The sequence below is a fragment of the Trichosurus vulpecula genome, chromosome 2 (genome assembly GCF_011100635.1).
Source record: "Trichosurus vulpecula isolate mTriVul1 chromosome 2, mTriVul1.pri, whole genome shotgun sequence".
NCBI classification, from domain to species: Eukaryota; Metazoa; Chordata; class Mammalia; order Diprotodontia; family Phalangeridae; genus Trichosurus; species Trichosurus vulpecula.
In genome coordinates this window covers 88,908,913-88,927,924 of record NC_050574.1, presented here as the reverse complement: position 1 = coordinate 88,927,924, position 19,012 = coordinate 88,908,913, and the positions used below count along the sequence as shown (strand labels likewise).

Here is a 19,012-nt window from a genome sequence, read left to right as displayed (position 1 = left end):
GAAATGGCAAACCTCTCCAGTATCTTTGCCAAGAAAATCCCAAATGGGGTTATGAAGAGTCAGACACAACTGAAACAGTTGAACAACAGCTGTTAAGACAGGCCATTCTATCTCCTGTTTGTGCGGCTTTGTACAGATTGTCATCCATCCATTCTCTCTTCACCTCTTGCCCCTTCCTCCATAAAACCTTTTCTGGTCCTTCCCCTGACCCCAAAGTTACTTTATATTTGTATTGTATATTCTTTGAATTATTATGTATTTTTGTTTTCCTAATAGATTATTAGTTCTCTGAGATACAAAATTATTTCATGTGTTTTTTTTATCCCCAATGCTGGGAACTCAGTAGGCATTTAATAAAAGCTTATTGATAGGCAGGCTTTCCCATCCTATATTGTAGTGTTTTGTAAAGAACTGAGGCATGGAAATATTTGCTTTTATAAGTTTTACGTGTAGTGATATTTATACATAAAAGAAATTGAGATCCAGAATTTACCCATTCAAGGATATGATCAAGACTATTTTCCTGAATATTATTGTCAAGTGGTATTTTAACATTTAAGTTCACAAAGGTGTTTGGCAGGGTAGAAATGTGTTGAGTCTTTTATATTTCTAAAACCCTTTCATCTTTTGAAAAGCTCTTTAGAGGCTGGAAATCAGCTGTTTAATAGTGACCAAGAAAAAGAGTCTGCTAATTGTGTTGAATTGACTATTTAATATACATAAGGCCTTTTATTAGGCACTTAGAATCCCTATCCTAAAAGATTAAACAAAGGCATAAGTAACCTTGATAAAAAGGAGGCAGAAATTGAACAGCAATAGGAAGGACCCTGAAAGTAGAGACAGAAAGCCTGGGTTTGAATACTGACTTTAAACTGAAAATGAAGGAGGTAGCCATTCTCGGCACCCCCCCCCCCAAAAAAAAATTAGTCAAAGGATATGAACAATTTTTTTTAAAAAGAAAGAAATCCAAGCTATCAACAATCATATGAAAATATTCTCTAAGTTACTAATAGTTAGAGAAATGAAAATTTAAAGCAATTTTGACATTTTAACTTCATAACCATCAAATTGACAAAAACAACAAATGTTAGAGGGAATATGGGAAAACAGGTAAACATACCACTTGGTCTAGCCATTCTGGCAAGCAGCTTGGAGCTATGCTTAGAAAATTGCCAAATTGTATATACCTTTTGACTCAGTTATACCACTATTAGTCCTGTATGCCAAAGAAATCAAAGAAATTGAAAAAGGATCTATGTGTACAAAATATTTATAGCAGCTCTTTTCATGGTAACCAAAAATTGGAAATTAAGGGAATGTCTTACTGGAATGGCTACATAAATTGTGGTATATGAATGTGATAGAATGTTATAGTATCATAAAAATGATTAAATGGATAATTTCAGAGAAAACAGAAAACTTATGAACTGATGCAGAGTGAAGTGAGTAGAAATATTGGACAATTTATACAATGATAACATCATAGGGAAGAACAACTTTGAAAGACTATTTAGAGCCCTGATCCAGTACCATGATGATCTACAAATTCAAAAGAATGAAGATGACAAAAATTAATTAAAAAAAAGAAACAAAAAAATAAAATTAAATTAAAAAAAAAAGAATGAAGATGATACTCACCATTCACCTCCTGACAGAAGTAGATAATGAACTTAGAGTGCAGAAAGAGACATATTTTTGAACGTGGCTAATGTGGCAATTTGTTTTGGCAGACTATGTAGATATATATTAAGGGGTTTGTCTTTTGGACTTGTCTGTGTGTTTAATGGTGGCAGGGAAAGGGACAGAATAATTTAAAAATACTTATTACTTGAAAATGTTTTAAAAATTAAAAGGAAATTTAAAAAAAACAAATTAAGAATATGAACATGACAGGTAGACAGCCAGAGTGCTTCACTGGAACCCTGGAGATATCAGAAGAAAGTGAGGAAGGCCTCTAGCACACTGGGTAATAGGGTACCCCCTTTGTTGAATTTATTAGGAAAAAGAGGATGCTCAAAGAAGGGATAAGGGACAACATAGTAGGTATAGCTCCCTAGCTCCTTTGGCTTCACTTCTTTCTGTCAAAGGAAATGGGTTTTGGACTGGAAAGGATGGAACAGAAGTATCTTGTAGGGAGTTAAAACCCGAGGTAAATAAGAGAACACCTAATTACCCTAAATGATTTTAAATGATTGGGCCTAAACCACCTAATCCCATGGTACTAAAAGAATTGGCCAGTGTGATTACTGAGCCACTGTCAGTGATTTTTGAAAGATCGTGGAAGAAGTACTAGTAGGAGAAAGGAAAATATCCTTATTCTACACAAACATATACCCCAAAAGGGAAAAAGAATAGAGTCTTCAGACTAAAGACTAGTATCAGTCAATTAACAAACTTTTATTGTTTATTGTGTTCAGGGACCTTCCCCTAAACTAAGTGCTGGGGATACAAAGAAAGGCAAAAACATAGTCCTTCTTGTCAAATGGGGGAGATAACATGCAAACAAATATGTATATGCAAGATATATAAATCTTAAATGGATGAGCAATGATGATACTAGCCAGCTGTGAAGGGGGGTGGGGGAGAGGGGTGTGCAGGTACTAGGAAATGCCTCCTGCAGAAGATGGGACGTGAACTGAGTCTTGAAAAAAAAAACAGGTAAGCTTGGAGGCAGAGGTGAGGAGAGGCATGCCAGTGCAGGTAGGAAAAATCCGGAGATGGTGTATCCTGTGTGTAAGTAAGCCAGTGAAGTGGGATCAAAATGAGGGAAATGGCTTACAAGCAAGGAAGAAATAAGACACATGTGCTGGGGCCCCACTCTTTGTGGTCTAAGAATCAAGAGACATTTTGAGTTTAGGAGACCTGCCTTGCTGTGGCTGAACCTTGTTTTATATATTTGTGGCTAGACAAAGAGTCAAACTGTGTAGTGTAGCAACAGTGAGATAAAGTTGTCTTGGAACAAAAAATCCATTTCATAGCAGGGCTTCATGTCTGGTCCTGTTGGTGCTTACTGGAGCTCAGGGACCATCAGTTGACCATCAGGGACCATCAGATTGTTGTTATGCCAAGCTCAGGGCACAGCTTGCTTGCTGGGCTTTAGCTCTGGAAAACAGGGTGTCTCCTAATATCTTGATAGGACTAAGGTGTAAGAAGACTAGAAGGGTAGGAAAGGGCCAGGTTGTCAATGGTTTTAATTGCCAGAGCATTTTATATTTAATCGTAGAGGTAATCAAGAGCCCTTGGAGCTTATTGAGTTAGTGTGGTGACATGGTCAGATCTGGTTTTAGGAAAGTCAGTTTGGCGGCTGATTGTGTGGTTTGGAGTTAATTCCTGACAGGATTCTAGAATAAATAAATAGATCATTAGCAAATGTCTAGAAAGAAAGTGATCGTTATAGAGAGCCAGTAACAGCAAGAACAGGTCATGTCACACAAACCCAATTTACTTTTTTGATAGCATCATTAGCCAAGTATTTGGCAAAGTCTCTCATGGTATTTTGTTAAGACTAGATAAAGAGATGTGGGCTAGACCTTGCTCTCCAAACTTTTTGATCATTCATCCTATCAGTAGAGTTTTTAATATGGATATATTTGAGCCCAAATATATGAATATTTTTCTAAAGATAAAATAAACTATACTTTAAAATTTTTATTTACTACTAACTTGAAATATTTTTCCTCATTAAAATACTATAATAATTATTAACATATATAAATGTTAATATTTTCTTTAGAGTAATGTGTTTCATTTTTTAATATCTTGGCTAGCACTTTGTGATACAGTGATTCAAAAATATGATTCTAAATTAAATTTATTTCAATTTGTGGTTTTAATGATTGTCATACTTAGCTCCAAATGGGGCAAACGTATTGTTGATTCTACTTTTTCAATCTTGACCAAAGGCTTTTGTTGAAATTTGACTAGTAAACTTCCATCTTTCTTGATTCAAGATGTTCTTGTAAACTAATTGGAAGGTGTCACATTTTTATATTGTTAACAAAAGAATCCATAACCAACTGAAACTATTCATCTGGAAAATTTTAAACAGATTAAAAATTCTGTTTCCATGTTTTATGTAGGTTTAAGAGTTTTGATAGGTAATAGACTTATTTTTTTTCTAGCAATAAGAGCTTAATTTTTAAATATGTTACTAGTCCTTATTGTTTTATACTATCGTTAGCTATTATCTCAAAGCACAATGTACTTTTGGGTAATGTTGTTCTTTAGTGATTACAAATCCATATTTCAGATAATCTTAATAATTTCAGGTTTTAGGGGCTGTCATTGTTTTAAACCTTATAATATGGCTGACAGTGATCTCATGCCAGAAGAAAGAAAGTCAGCTATTCCATTTTCTTGCTGCTCATGTCCACTCACATTATTAGTATTATCTTCAATCTTTAGTGACTTTGAAAAAAGCTTTTTAAAACTACTTGTTCATTTTGTGTGGGTTCATTTAATTCAAACTAGGCAGTCCACTTAACATAAATCCACTTAACAGGCAAACACAAACTGCAATATGTCAGTCACTATATTCTAAAAGTGAGCAAAGTAGTGAGGGTACCATTGCCAACCCCTCTATATTGTGCAACTTCTCTTCCCTTATACGTGACATATAGCTCTCTGACATATGGACTAGGAGAGAATACTAGTATCCTTTTATTAAATGTTAGTAAATCTTAATGTATTTCTTATTTGAAATAGAAGTTCCAATATTCACCCCCACCCCCACCCCCACCCACCAGTGTTTTGTTTTGCCCACAGCACTTTGGAAACCACTGAGCTAGACAGTAGTATTTTTTGGTGGCTTGAGAATTGGTTGACTGGCTGCATCCAAAGAATTGCCATTTAATGGGTCAAGGTGTTCAGCTCTGTGTCCTAGGGATCTATACTTGGCCATGTAATGTTAGACATTTTTTAAAAATGGAACTTTACCAAACAACTTAGAGTTTAAAAAGAAATGTACAAAAAAATGGAAGATCAAATAGGTAACAAGATGAATTTAAGAGCGTAACTTGGCCCAGTAAAAATAGTGTCAGCCATGTTCAAGCTCATAAAGAGCTGAGGCTGATGTGGAAGACTGAGGACAACAAAAAGAGGGTTAGTTATTTTTGTTTTTTGTTTTTTTAAAGCTACATTGAGAGAAAAGGGAGCATCAGAAAAGGGGTAGGATCTTACTTGGGGTGGATGATCCAATGATAACTGACAACAGAGCAAAGGAAAAGCTGCTCAACTTTAATTTTTCTTCTGTTTTCTCTGCCAAAGACAATGAAGTTTCCAATGAAAATGAAAGGGGGAAAATGACTAGTTAATACCCAAGATAAGTAAGAGAATACTAAGAGAGTATCTAGTTGTCCTGATGAATTTAAGTCATCCTGACCCAGATGAACTACATCCTTGGTTAGTGCAAGAATTGGCAGATGTGTGATTACTGGGCCCTGCCAGTGACATTTGAAAGATCATGGAAAATGAGAACTACCACAAAGTTGGAGAAGGGTAAACATTGTCTGGATTTTCAAAAAAGGGAAAGAACAGAGCCTGCAAACTATAAGCCAGTGAGCTTGACTTCTCTTCTTGGGAAAATTCTGTATTAGTTCATTAAAGAATCTAGAAGAAGAAGCAGTGATTACAAAGAGGTAGCATGGCTTCATCAGACAAGGTCACGCCAGACTAACCTCATTTCCTGTTTTGACAGGATTACTAAACTAATAGATGAGAAAGGATGCTTAGATACAATTTAACTTTGAGTGAAGTAGCTCATTTTATTCTTGTGGAGAACATAGAGAAATCTAAATAGATCTCTGGAATAGATGATAACACGGTAAGATGGCTTCAGAACTGATCAAATAGCCAGACTCAAAAGGCAGTTGCTAATGCCTCAGTGTCTGCATGATAGGAAGTCTCCTGTGGAGTACCCCATGAATCTTTTTGCTTTACCCTTGCTGTTTAACATTTTATCAGTTTTAACATTTATGCCTTGGATAAAGGCATAGATGGCACACTTAGTAAATTTGCAGATGATATAATGGTAGGAAAGAGAGCTAACACTGAAGGAAAGGATGCAAAAAGATCTTGATAGGCTAGAACATCTGGCTCAATCTAATGAGATAAAGTTTAATAGGGGATAAATGAAGTACAATTAAGTTTTAAAAATCAACTTCGAAAATACAAGATGGAGGAGACATGATTAGACAGCAATTGTTCTGAAAAAAAATCTGAGTGTTTTAGTGGCCTGCATGCTAAGTCAATGAGTCAGCAATGTGGTGTAGCAACCAAAAAAGCAAATTCAAGTTTCAGCTGCATTAAGAAAAGCATGATATCCAGGAATAGGAAATTCATAGTTGGCCCATACTCTACCCTTGTCAGACTTCATCTGTAATATCATATTACATTTCTGGGCACTACAATTTAAGAAAGACCTAGGTAAGCTTGAGAATGCCCAGAGCAGAACAACCATAATTGTAAAGGGCCCTTGATTCCATGACATATGAGAATCAGTTGAACGTATTGGGCATGTTTGGCCTAGAGAAAACTCATGTGAGACATGATGGCTGTCTTTAAGTGTTTGAAAGGCTGTCACGTAGAAGAAGGCTCTAGAACCAGAAGCAATGGCAGAAGCTGAAAAGAGTCAAATTCAGGTCTGATTTTGGGGAAATTTTCCCAATCATTAGAACTGTCCAAAAGTAGGTTAGGTTACCTTAAGAGATGATAGGTTCTCCCTCCTTGGAGGTCTTCAAGAAGACACTGAACAACTTACTTGTCAGGCATGTTATAATAGAGATCTCTTTCATGTATGATTAGGCTAGACTTCATGGCCACTGGGGTCTTTTCCACCCCTCAAGTTCTCTCATTCTATGAATGACTTGCCTAAAGGTGGAGATGGAATGCTTATCAGATGTGTAGGTAATATAAAGCTGGAAAGGGGTAGCACACTAATTGAAAGGATTTGAAATTATCTTAACAGGATAAAATGGGGCTGAATCTAATTAAGGTGAAATTTAATGAGGATAAATGTAAATTCACAATTATCAATTTTATAACTCCAAGATGAGAGAGTTGTATAGTATATACAGCAATATATCTAAAGAAAGATCTGGATGTTTTAGTGGTTTGCAAGCTTATAGTGAATTAGCAGTGTGATATGACAATTACAAAAACTAATCCAATCTCATTAAGAGAAGTCTAGCTTCTGGGACAAGGCTAGCTAAAGCCTGGCTATAGTATGCCCTGATCATACTACACATAAAGTATTGTGTTCAGTTCTAGACACCACATTTTTGGGTCAATACTGATACAGTAAAGAATGTCAACGGTAGGGTAACTGGTATTATCGTGAGGTCATTGTGATCATGCTTTCTGAAAATGGGTTGAAAAAACTGAGAATGTTTAGCAGTGAAACCTTTAAGGGTTCATGATAGCTATCTTCAGCGATCACATGGAACAGAGAATAGATGTGTTCTGTGTAGCCCAACAGGATAAAACTAAGAAGATGGAAATTTGGGCTTGAGATAACAAAACAATTCCTAACAGCTGTATCTACCCAAAAGTGGAATGGGCTGCTTTGAGAAGTGGTTGGGTTTGTCCTCATCAGAGGTCTTCAAGCAAAACTTGTCAGGCATGTTATATAGTAGATTCCTGTAAAGGTCCCTTCCAATTCTGAGACTATCAAACTGTGCGGTCATATATAATATACCATTATTAAGCAGGGCCTTGAAGAATGGATAGAATTTTGACAAGTAGCAATGTAGGGGTAAGGCATGCCAGAAATAGGAAACAAACCCAGCAAAACCAGAGGTGGAAACATTCCAGGCAGGTCCAGGAAATGAGTCATCTAATTTGGCTTGCATACAGGGTAGCTGGGGGTGGGGGATACAGGGCATGGATAATGGTGGGAAATAAGAGTGAAAAGGTAAGTTGGTGCCATGTTATATTGTGGGCATTGAAATACTGAGTTTTATTCTGTAGTAGAAACAGTGAAGACTAATAAGATAGCTGAATTATGACACAAGAGATTATTACACCTGGAAGAGGCTCTGGGATTATTTGGTCCCCTTTTTATATGAGACCTATGTATTGTTTATTTTGGCAGGAATATGTAAAATGAATTAGAGACAGGGGAGACTAGAAAGGAGACTAATTTGGAAACTATTGCAATAATCTATAAGTAAGAGGTAATGAGGGTCTGGGCCAGGATAGTGGCAATGGGAATGTATAAGATGAGACAGATTTTGAGTGGCATTAGGGTAGACATAGAAGGATGGAGATGTAGTGATTTGGAAGTAGTAAGACTAGAAAAGTATATTGGGGCTAGATTGTGGAAGGTTTTGTTTACTTTTAATTTTTTTTCCAATAAACATTTATTTTCTGTCCTTCTTGCCTCCATCTCCTTACATTGAAAAAATTAAAACGCAACCATTGTAAGTAAGCGTAATCAAACAAAACAGATTCCCGCATTGGTTAGGCACACTTTTTAAATTTTTTTGCCTCTCAAGTATTATCTCTCTGTCAAGAAGTGGGCAGAATATTTCATCAGTAGTCCTCTGGAATCATGGTTGTTGGTTGTTATATTGATCAGGGTTCTAAACTATTTCAAAGTTGTTTGACTTTACAGTGTTGTTAATTATTCTAGTTCTGCTCACTTCAGTCTGTATCAGTTCATGCAAGTCTTCTCTGCTTTTTTTGAAACTATCCCTTTCATCACTTTTTACAGTACAATAGTATTTTTTTGAAGAGGTAGTTGCATTTAAGTGACCTGCTGAGGGTCACACAGCTACTAAATGTCTGAGGCTGGATTTGAACTCAGATTCTCCTGACTCCAGGACTGGTCCTCTACTGCTCCACCCAGTTGCCCCCACAATAGTATTTTTTTAAAGGTCGTTTTTATTAAAAATGTTTTTTCATAAAAGATTTTAAATACCAAGATAAGCCAATTGGGCTTTTTCCTGCTGTAAAGCTGTGAAGAGGCACTTGATCAGAGATGTCACATATCTATGTACCTCACTTTTCTTATACATGAAAACGGAATTTGGACTAGACCGTTTATATGTTTTTACTGCTCTGAGGTTTGTAAAACATTTTTCTTTCAATGACCTGTGATGTAGGAAGTATAAATATCATCATTATTGCTTTAAAGAGGAAGAAACTGAGGCTCAGGAATATTAGATAACTTACACATGGCAATATGAAAGATGACAGGCACTGTGGTCAGTCAATGACCACTCTTAATAAGGAGTGGGAGGATAGGCAGGGAAGCAGGTGCTCAGCACTAGGGTATAAAGAAGAAGTCTGGAGGAATGCAGTTTAGTGCAGTCTAGGGAGAAATGCAAAAGTGGGTGGCTGGGTGATGTCAGGAAGACTCATCTTCGGGAGTTCAAATCTGGCCTCAGACACTATCTGTGACCCTGGGCAAGTCACTCTAACCCTATTTACCTCGGTTTCTCATCTGTAAGATGAGCTATAGAAAGAAAGAGCAAACCACTCTAGTACCTTTGCAAAAAAACCCCAATGGAGTCATAAAGGGTTGGCCATTACAGAAATGACCGAGCAACAACAAAATATAGGGCTTACTATGTGCCAGGCACTTTATTATCTCATTTGATCCTTACAACAACCCAGTGAGGTACATGCTATTATCCCTATGTACAGTTGAAGAAACTGAGGCAAACTGAGGTTAAGTGACTTGCTCAGATCACACAGCTACCAGGCTGAGGTCAGATTTGAACTTGGGTCTGCATTACTCTAGGTCCAGCGTTCTGTCTATTATACCACCTAGTTACCCAAGTCTCATCTCGGACACTGGCTATATGACCCTGGGCATATCACTTGTAAGACTTTTAAGTTTTCAGAGAAGGTTCTGGCCTGCATTGTTAGAAGGAGTTTATTTGCTAGAGAGTTTTATGTAACAATGAAATTCCAGGTTCAAACTCTACTTCTGTCCAATGAATATGCCACAAATACAGTGTTATAGTGAATAAGCGTCTCAGCCTTCACAATGTAGGCCGGATTACAAGACAGGGACACATAACTCCAGGATGGTATGAAATGTCTTAAGAGATTTAAAAGGTTCCAGTAAAGTGCCCTTTAAAGATGGCAAAAATCAGATCTGCTCAGGAAAATCACAGAAAGCCTGTTGGGTGAAAAAGGCAGCCTTTGATTGGGGTCGTGGGGGTCAAATTCAACATATAGAGATGTGGTGGGGGAGGAAAAAGGACAGGGAATTGTGCAGCCAAGGGCAAGGAATACAAGTAACAGACTAGCTCATTTTGGCTGGAACATAAAGCACAAAGGTGGAGGTAACATGTAATCTGACAGAAAAGGCCAGTCTTCTGAATTCCCAGTACAGTGCCTTTTGTGATTCTCTCTTCTATGATCTTCAGCTCCAAATTCTCTGATTCCAAAGATAGACTGGGGAAACTGGCTGTAGTCCTTGGGGTACTCTGATGAGGAGGTCCATTTTGATGGTCTGGTAACCAGAAAGGGACTTCTGAGGAGGACTGAGCCATTGGCCACGGAACATAGCTTTAGTATAGCACAGTGGAGGGCTGCCATACTTCACTGAGATGGAGTACCTTTTTTTTAATCTAGTAGTGAGAAATAGTGCTTAAAAGTGCCAGATTTTGTTATTCTAGCTTGTCAGAGTCTCTTAGTTATTTTCCACTCATCCACTTCTCTTTTTTCCCTCCATTGACATGGGCTTTAACAGCTTCCTTGTTGATGGAGGAAAGTAGCAAAGAAGGGAGCCTGATGGGGACTTATCCTTTATCCTGAATTCAGTGCATATGGTTTGGAGTTAGGGGGTCAGAGAAAACAGCGATAGAAGCGGATGAGTAGATGGGAGATGGGGGTGACTCTGGGACCACTAGGGACATAATATGAATACTGTGGGAAGTATAGGAAACCTACCTTCACACAAGGATTTGTTTATTCCTCATCCTCCATATATATGAGTGTGCATGTCTGTGTACATGCCTGCATCCATGCACACATGCCCAGGTCATATAATTATCAGGGATCCTCCTAGCTTCCCAGAGTTCTATATAGGGAGAGAAGAAAGGTAGAAGATATTGGGCTTCGTCCCCCCACTCCCCGGCTCCCACTAGGTTAAGCTAGATCATCTGGGTGAGTCCTGAAGGGCATCAAGGGTGACCCCCCCCCTCCCCAGCACCCTCCTTCAGGCTCAGTTGGGTTGCCCTCTCTGATCCCCTCACATGATGCTGCTGCTGCAACTCTTGGCTTGGTTTTTACGCATCTAAGCCTCAGCACCCACCCCCCATCCCTGTCTAGTGTAGTAGGAAACCTGTACTGGACTTGGAGTCAGAGAGCCTTGAGATTAAGTCCCATTTCTGATTTAGTAGTGTCCAGGGGGCTTTGGACACTTTACAAGTCACTGAGCTATAATTTCTGCATGTGTAAAATGGTGATACTTGTCGTACCTACAATAAGAGGATTGCCATAAACAAAATGTTTTGCAGCTTCAGGTGGCATAGAAATATGTTAAGTTTGAATTTGGCAAGTTGGAATTTGGAATCTTGAGGGCCAAATGTAGCTGATTAGAGCCTTCTTAATCATTCAAATACTGTGCATGTAATTATGTCCAAGAACACAAAGATGTTCAAGTATATCAGTAATGTTACTGGTTCTAGGAATTTAGAAAATCAGCATTACAGGGAGCATTTTATTTTAGGAACCAGGTCACTGCAAGGCTAAAATTCATGCTATTCTGTTTTTACATCTTTCAGAAGGAGGAGGATATAGTGGAAAGCAGACTGGACTTTCAAGTCAAAAGACCAGGGTTTGGGTCCTGCCTCCCTTACTTGCAGGTGACTGAGTCTTCTCTCTTCTCTAGATCCCAGTTTCCTTTTCTGCAAAAATGAGGGGATTGGACTAGATGACCTTTAAGATCTTTCAGCTCCTTCATTCTATGATAATTTTATAATGGAAATGCCAATTCCTCCTTCCCTGCTCCAGGGTAGGGTAGGTGAAGGTCTGCCATTAGGGAGAATACTGGACCTGGAGTGAGAAAGAGCTGAGTTTAAATTTGGACTTGAGACACTTGCTAGCTGTATGTCCCTGGGCAAGACACTTAACCTCTGTTTGCCTCAGTTTTCTCACCTATAAAGTGGGCATCATAATAGCACCTACCTCCCAAGGTTGTTATGAGGGTCAAATGAGATATTTGTAAAGTGCTCATTTAGCATAGTGCCTGACCCATAGCAGACAGTATATAAATGCTTATTTCTTCCTCCTTCCATCCCTTAGGTACCTTTGAATTTATGGTAATATAGGGAATTGGAGGCTGATGGGGGTTATTCCAGTCTTCTCGGTCTTAAAGGTAGTATGGAACGTGGATATTTCATAACATTTATAGGCACTGCTGTGAGCTTGCTCAGCAGTTGTTTTCTGATGGGCTGTTTTTTGAAGGGCTTCTAGACTACTCTCAGAGGATCATCACTCAAAGAGTAGAGGGAATTTGCATTTTCTAGAGTTCATTTTTTTCTGTTGTGGAGGGTTTATGGAAAGACATAGTTGAGAATTACACAAGATAGTGGGCTGTGAAGGGACTAAGGTCTGTGCTACTGGACCGATTACTCATTAAATGAGTGCCTGGCACATAGTAGTTTAATAAATACTTGGTGACTTGTAAACTTCATAACATTCCTGATCAAGCCAAGAATCTAAGACTGATGGGGCTTGGTTATACTATATTAACATTAGTGCAGAACAGTTTTGTTCTGGCTGACCTCATCGAGGTCATGCCTGTATGAGGCATCATCTCTACCCTCAGAGAGCTTCTGGGGAGACAGACACATATAATCCAGTAACTGACAATATCAGGCAAATAGATGATGTGTCAGACAAGTGATACAGATAGTAACTGTTAAGAGAAAGAACAGTTCATAGCAGAGTGGGATAGTGAGAGACAGCTTCACAGAAATATTGGCACTTAGAATCCAGTGTAGGTCTTAAAGCTTAATATAAAAGAGGAAACAGGCTTAGAGAGGCAAAATGAATTGCTCAAGATTATACAGACACCTGGGATTTGAATTTAAGGTTCAAATAGACAGGAGAGGAAGAAGGACATTCTTTTAGTTATTTCTCAGAGTTAACGGGGTATTTAAAGGTTATTTAGTTCACCTTCTACATAGATAAGCCTCCCTCACCTCTACTTGAACACCGCTTCTGATAGCAAACTCATTTTTCCTACTGTAATAATGGCATGAACTGGTATGCTGAGACAGGAATCTCCAAGGTTTTTGTTGTAGACTGTTTATAGACAGGATTGGCTGGAGCCAGAGGTGTTTTGTAGGCGAGAAAGATAATTATAGTCAGAATGCAGAAAATCTTGAATGCCAGGCCTAAGCTGATATCCAGTCCAGTTGCTCTCAGTGTGTTCTGGAACATGGCTAAAGGAGAGCTTGTTTGGGAGCACTCTGTTGTACTTAGCATTTCTGTAATAGCACATAATGATTTACATTTTTATAGTTCTATAGGATTTACCAAGAACTTTGTTCCTAACAGTTCTGTAAGGTGGGTGGTACAGGTGTCACTATCTCCATTTTATAGATGATGAAACTGAGGCTAGCTAGGAAGTATAGGAATTGGATTTAAATCCAGGTTTCCTGATTGCTAAGTCTAGTGATTATTCTACAACTGATTGTACGAGATAATGTTTCAGAAATAAAATTAGATGAAGTAGTTGCAAAGACTCCCTGGTCCATGGTTTTTGCATTGGCTGTGGGGGTGGCAAGCCTTCTCCATAGAATTTTGTATAGGACTTTCTGATCTGTTTCTATTTCTGCTATACCTGAGATGACCATTGACCTGTGGACTTGGGGGAGAGCAATGAGCTTTCATCCTACTCCCTATTTCTGTTCCCTGGCTCTTCCTGCCCCTCCCCACAGATGCACAGCAGAACAGGGGATTAGGTTCTGGCAGCTCTGCTGGGGTTTTGTCAGCCATTCCACACTGGACAATAGCCCATAGTAGCCAGTCCGGGAGAGTAGCAGCCTGCACACGAGAGCCAGAACCATTTTTGTTCCGGGTAGCCGAGGGGGAGGAGCAGACAGCCTGGAACTTGGCCTTGCCAAGCTGAAGGTATGGAGCAGAGGGAATTCTTTTGGGGAATGGATTTGAATGGCAGCCATGTCCTAGAGTTGGTGGCACCAGCACAACTCTGTGTGTGTGTGTGTGTGTGTGTGTGTGTGTGTGTGTGTGTGTCTGTCTGTCTGTGTGTCTCTGCAGAAGCCTCGTACCAGCAGGAACCTGACCAGTTAAAAGACCTTTTAGCCTGCGTTGGCTCTGTGCCCTGCTACACAAAAGATGTACCATCCAGCCCTTGAAGGCTTCATGGACTTGCTGAAGGCTCAGCTGATTCTTGTGGGGAGCCCGTCGGCCCTGGGGAGCCCGCTGAGCTCTCGCTGATGGGGGGTTGGGAGATTGCCCTGAAACATTTGGAGAGGGAATTTCTGGGATCGGACAACAGGTCTGACAGCCAGGCCTCAGAAAATGCATTTCATGTGTCTAGGGTAGAGCTGGATGTGGCCGCAGCTCCTCCCCTTCAGGCAGGCCACCCCCCCCCCCCACAGCCCCCGCAATCCGGGCTCCCCCCCCAGCTGCGCCCCCCACCCCCGCCTGGGAGGAGCGCGCCTGGGCGGAGGGCTCTCCCGGCGGCGGCGAGAGGAGCCGAGCTCGCTGCGCCTTTAAAGAGCGCAGACTGCGGGCCGTGACGCACGCCTGGCCCGCCGCCAGCCCCCTCGCTCCTGCCAGGCTCACCGAGGAGAAAACCAACAACTTTTCTTTTGTGCGTGGGGCTACTTTTCTTCCTCCCTCCTCCCTCCTCCCTCCTCCCTTCTCCCTTCCCTCCCCTCCTCCTCCTTCTCCTCTTCCACCTCTTCCACCTCCTCCTATTTTCGGGTCCTTCTTTGCCTTCCAAGATTTAAACGCTAATGGCGGATTAAAAGGCCCAGACGCCTTCGGCTTTAGAAGTCGGGTAAGGCCCTTCGCCCGAAGACTTTGTCTCTGGGGTTTTTGTTCAAACGTGGAAGGAGGGGGTGGGGTGGATTTTGCGCCCCTTGCGCTTGCTGCGCCATCCGGCTGACGGGGGGAGGAGGGGGAGGCGGGGAGAGAGGGGGAGGGGATGGGGCCGTGCGGAGCCGAGCGAGTAAACAAGCAGGCCCCGGAGCGCGGCTTGGCTTGACTTGGCCACATCCGGGACTTTGGCGCCCTGTGGAGTAAGGGTGGGTGGAGGGTTGGCATTTTTGCTTCGCCCCCTTGTAATGTCAGCGGGTTTTTGTTTAGGGGAAGGGTGTGTTTGTGTGTATTTGTGTGTGTGTGTGCGCGTGTGTGTGTGCGCGCGCGCGCGCCCCGGCCTGCGCGTTGAGCCCCCGAAGCAGGCCAGGAGACGGTTCTTTCTCCCTCGGGAGGCCTGGAGGTAGTTGAAACAAATGGTCTCCATTGGTGGGGAGCAGGCTGGCTCGAGTCGGAGCGAGGGGCGGAGAGAAGACAGGTGGGAGTGAGCTCTGGAGAAGGGTTTCTGAAGGATTCGTCACCAGCAAGAGGTCAAGGAGGATGTGTATTGACTGTCCATCTCCTATCTTCCCCCAAGTCTTGTGGCTCTCTCCAGGCCTGACTGGGCCGATAAAACACTTTAAAATGGAGTGATAAACCACAGAAAATAGCTGAGATTCAACCTTCTCCATTGCTCTTCAGGGCCTTTGGGCTCTGGGCCAAACTTCAAGCTTCAAAGTAAAGGTTAGGCTCTGTGTGAAAGTGGGGTGCTGAGCCCAGGTTTGCTCTTTTCAGAAAGCCAGGTTACATGGAAGGGAGCCCTTCCAAGAAGCCAGCTGGCCTGACTGCCAGACCCCAAAAGTCCAACAAGACCCTACAGACTAGAGAGCCATCAGCTTGGTGCTATCCAAGAATCAGGATCTCATTTTGTCTTCTCTTGCCTTTTTTGGGTCTCTCTTCCCTTCATGCACTTCTAACCTCCAATGTAGAGAGACACAGGTTTATCTTCTTTCTTCTTTCTTCCCCCTTAGCAGAGATACCAAGTAAGCACACAATTCTTATTACTCTCTGTATTCTGGACAGATTTGTCCTCTATGACCCTATGGAGTTTCTGACAAGGTGAGACCCTTCATATACATTGCTCTGAGGTTGCTGGAGGAACAAGAGAGCAAGGGACATATTCTGCAGGTGTGTGTAATTGCATCAGAGGCAATCTCAGTGTTCCATTTGGAGACATAGGGAATCTGGGACCCTTGTAGCTAAAGACAGACAGCATATTACTCACCTGAGTGATGTGATTGACAGTCCTGATTTTCAGGAACCTAGAGGAGGCATTTATTTGACTTATCTAGGAAATCTCTTTGTCCTCAAGCCCTTTGATGGGTGTGAAGCCAACTTAAGGTGATCTCTTTGAGTGGGCAGCTATGTCCTGGTGAGGGAAGGAGAATATTAGGAACATGTAAAGGAATGAGAAGTCCTGTGTATACAGGGAACCTTGGCCAACTGCTCTGTGGTGTCAAAGATAACGTTACTGCTTTAGGTGTTATCTCAAGGTAAGCCTGTAGTTTAAGTCAGGCATAAGGAAATTAATAACAATCTTCAAGGGAGCTGTTAGCTACCTGGGTGGAGAGACCTTGATCTCCCAATGGTCAACATGAATCCTTCTGATGTCTCATTTTCCTCCATCTGAGCATGTGGTTTCCATTAGCTACAGCCATAGGCATGGAGCTGACTTTGGTTAACCTGTTGAGCCACAGAGAAGGTTTAAGCCCAGGGAGCCCAGCTGACTGGTGGGTGAGAAGCCTTCTTCCCTCCCTGGGGCTTGACTCTCATAGCACTGAAAGGGTTAAATATAAAAATGTGGGAGTAGGTCCTGCTAGGGAGGAGCCCAGTTGCTTTATTACAACTTTGGAAATGTGAAGTGGCTACTAGTAGTTAAAAGGCCAAAGAGAGCCGGAGCCCTAGTAGGCTTCTTTGGGCATCAAGGACCTGAAGAATTAAAAAGCTGTAGGAAATGCTGAAGGTCATTCAGAATTGTGGGGTGGGACCTGGCCTGACTGGTAAAATGGCCTCAGGTTCTGTGAGTGAGGAGAATCACCCTGTTTTTCTGTGTCGCCATCTCCATGGCTGTGTCTTATGGGTGGGGCCTTCCTCAGATTTCAGAGGGAGGGAGGAGAGGATGAAGCTCTGGCTGAAATCCCTTGGGTTCCTAGCCAATGCCTTTTTAAAGCCATAGTACCCTCCTTGAGCTGAACGACCGGCTATGCCATTCTAGGATAATTCATTAACCCTGTCTTAGTTAGAAAGAAGCAGTAGAATGGCTGACTCTTAAGAGATGAGGAATGCCGCTGTATGCACCTTAGATTTATGGATCATAGATCAAGAGTTGAAAAGTAGCTAGAAGTCAGCTGGTAGAACCTCTGAAGCACACAGGGGTTGGGGGGAAAGGGGAAGACAGAACAAGGGGAGAGTGGTACATAGAACAAAAAGCCTTATTAGTTTTGCCAGCAAGGGCAGCCCTGAAGGGGAAAGAGTGGCTACTAGATGATATCTAGGGGTGGGGTGGGGGAGAAGCTCTACTCATTCCTTAAGGGCTTTTTTCTATACAAACCCCAGATTGTCAGTTGGTAGAACCACTTTTTTACCGGATTATAGGATTTAGAACTGGAAAGGACTTTAGAAATTTATCTAGTGAGAGATGTGACTTGACCAAGATTATAAAGTACTAGTAGGAGTAGGAGTAGTAATAGTAACAGAACCAAAATTTGAACCAGCTGCTCTGATTCCGAAGTCTCAGATTCTTGGAGTAGAAAGGACCTCAGAAACCATTTAGTCAAGCCTATAATCTGAACAAGAATCCCATCTAGTGATCAACCAACTGTTTCTGAAGGCCACTTGTGGTGGGGGAGCCACCGGTCCTTCCTAAAATGTGGTGGCTAGAATTGAACACAATACTATTGATCTTGCCAGTGTAGATTATAATAGGTCTTTTCACAGTCCTGCCACTGTATACCATGCTGTTCATAGTGCAGTTTAAGATTACATTAGCTTAAAAAAAATTACATTAGCTTCTTTGGATGCCATGTTGTGTTCTTAACTCATTTTGAGCTTAATGGCCTATAGTGAATCCCTTAAAACATTCAGATCTTTTTCAGGTGAATCTACTGTCTAGACATACCTCCTCCATCTTATACTTGTGGGGTTGATGCTTGGAAGCAAAGTGTGAGACTTATTCATATTAAATTGCATCTTACTTGAAATGATAGAATTAAAAAAAAACAATTTATATTATCAAATTCGAAACCTTGGAAGGTACTCCATACACCAATTCTTCAACTCCATATAATCAAATTTCTGTCTTTACCACTCAGCTTTCCACTCTTTCTAGCGCAGTGGTTCTTTGGGATTCTCTTGTTTCATGGAATGTAAATACCAGTTTTGGCCAGATCATGTTAATACTAGCATTACTTTTCTCTCAAATATTTAATATAAAACCATGCATCAAAATAGCAATTTGGGAAAATTGGCTTGATTTTCCATATTTTGGTGCAAAATTTCTCCATTTGACCTCACCCCTTTAATCTGGGTAATTCTGGATCCCAGGATCCCAAGACCAATATATGGAGAGGCAACAGAGTGGAATAAAAAAAGCACTTAACCTGATAGTTAAAAGATTTAGATTTTAAGTCTAGGCTTCAGCACTAATAGTGGTATAACCCTGAGCAAGCTGCTTTGAACATCAGTTTTTTCATCTGTTAAGTAGAAGTAGTGATACTTGTGTCCCACAAGTTTGTGTTGAGAAAAGTGCTTTATAAACTTTAAAGTATGATATAAATGTGAACTGGTATTACAGATTCTTTCAATATTTTGTTTGGCCAAATTTGTGTAGGAAATAGTTCTATAGGGAGTGGAGTAGTGTGTGACCTGTGGCAATAATTTGCCATCTAGACCTTTCTCCTCATACTATAAAATGGTTACTAGTGGCTATATTAGGTGAGCTCTTAAG

At 40.9% G+C, this 19,012-nt stretch overlaps 1 protein-coding gene across 4 annotated transcripts in view; it reads left to right on the top strand.

Annotated features, from left to right (window-relative positions):
* The window catches only part of NUMA1 (nuclear mitotic apparatus protein 1), a 100,754-nt gene that overhangs the window by 29,732 nt on the left and 52,010 nt on the right, over positions 1-19,012 (top strand). The window contains exon 1 of one of the 4 annotated variants that reach the window (XM_036743265.1): positions 14,047-14,094. The exons of 1 other annotated variant lie outside the window; for it this stretch is intronic. The gene's annotated coding sequence lies outside the window, so the exon portion shown is untranslated. Of the gene's footprint in view, positions 1-14,046; positions 14,095-14,665; positions 14,990-15,450; positions 15,506-19,012 lie in introns of those variants that run through there. 2 more of the 4 variants (XM_036743263.1, XM_036743266.1) reach the window with 2 other exon arrangements.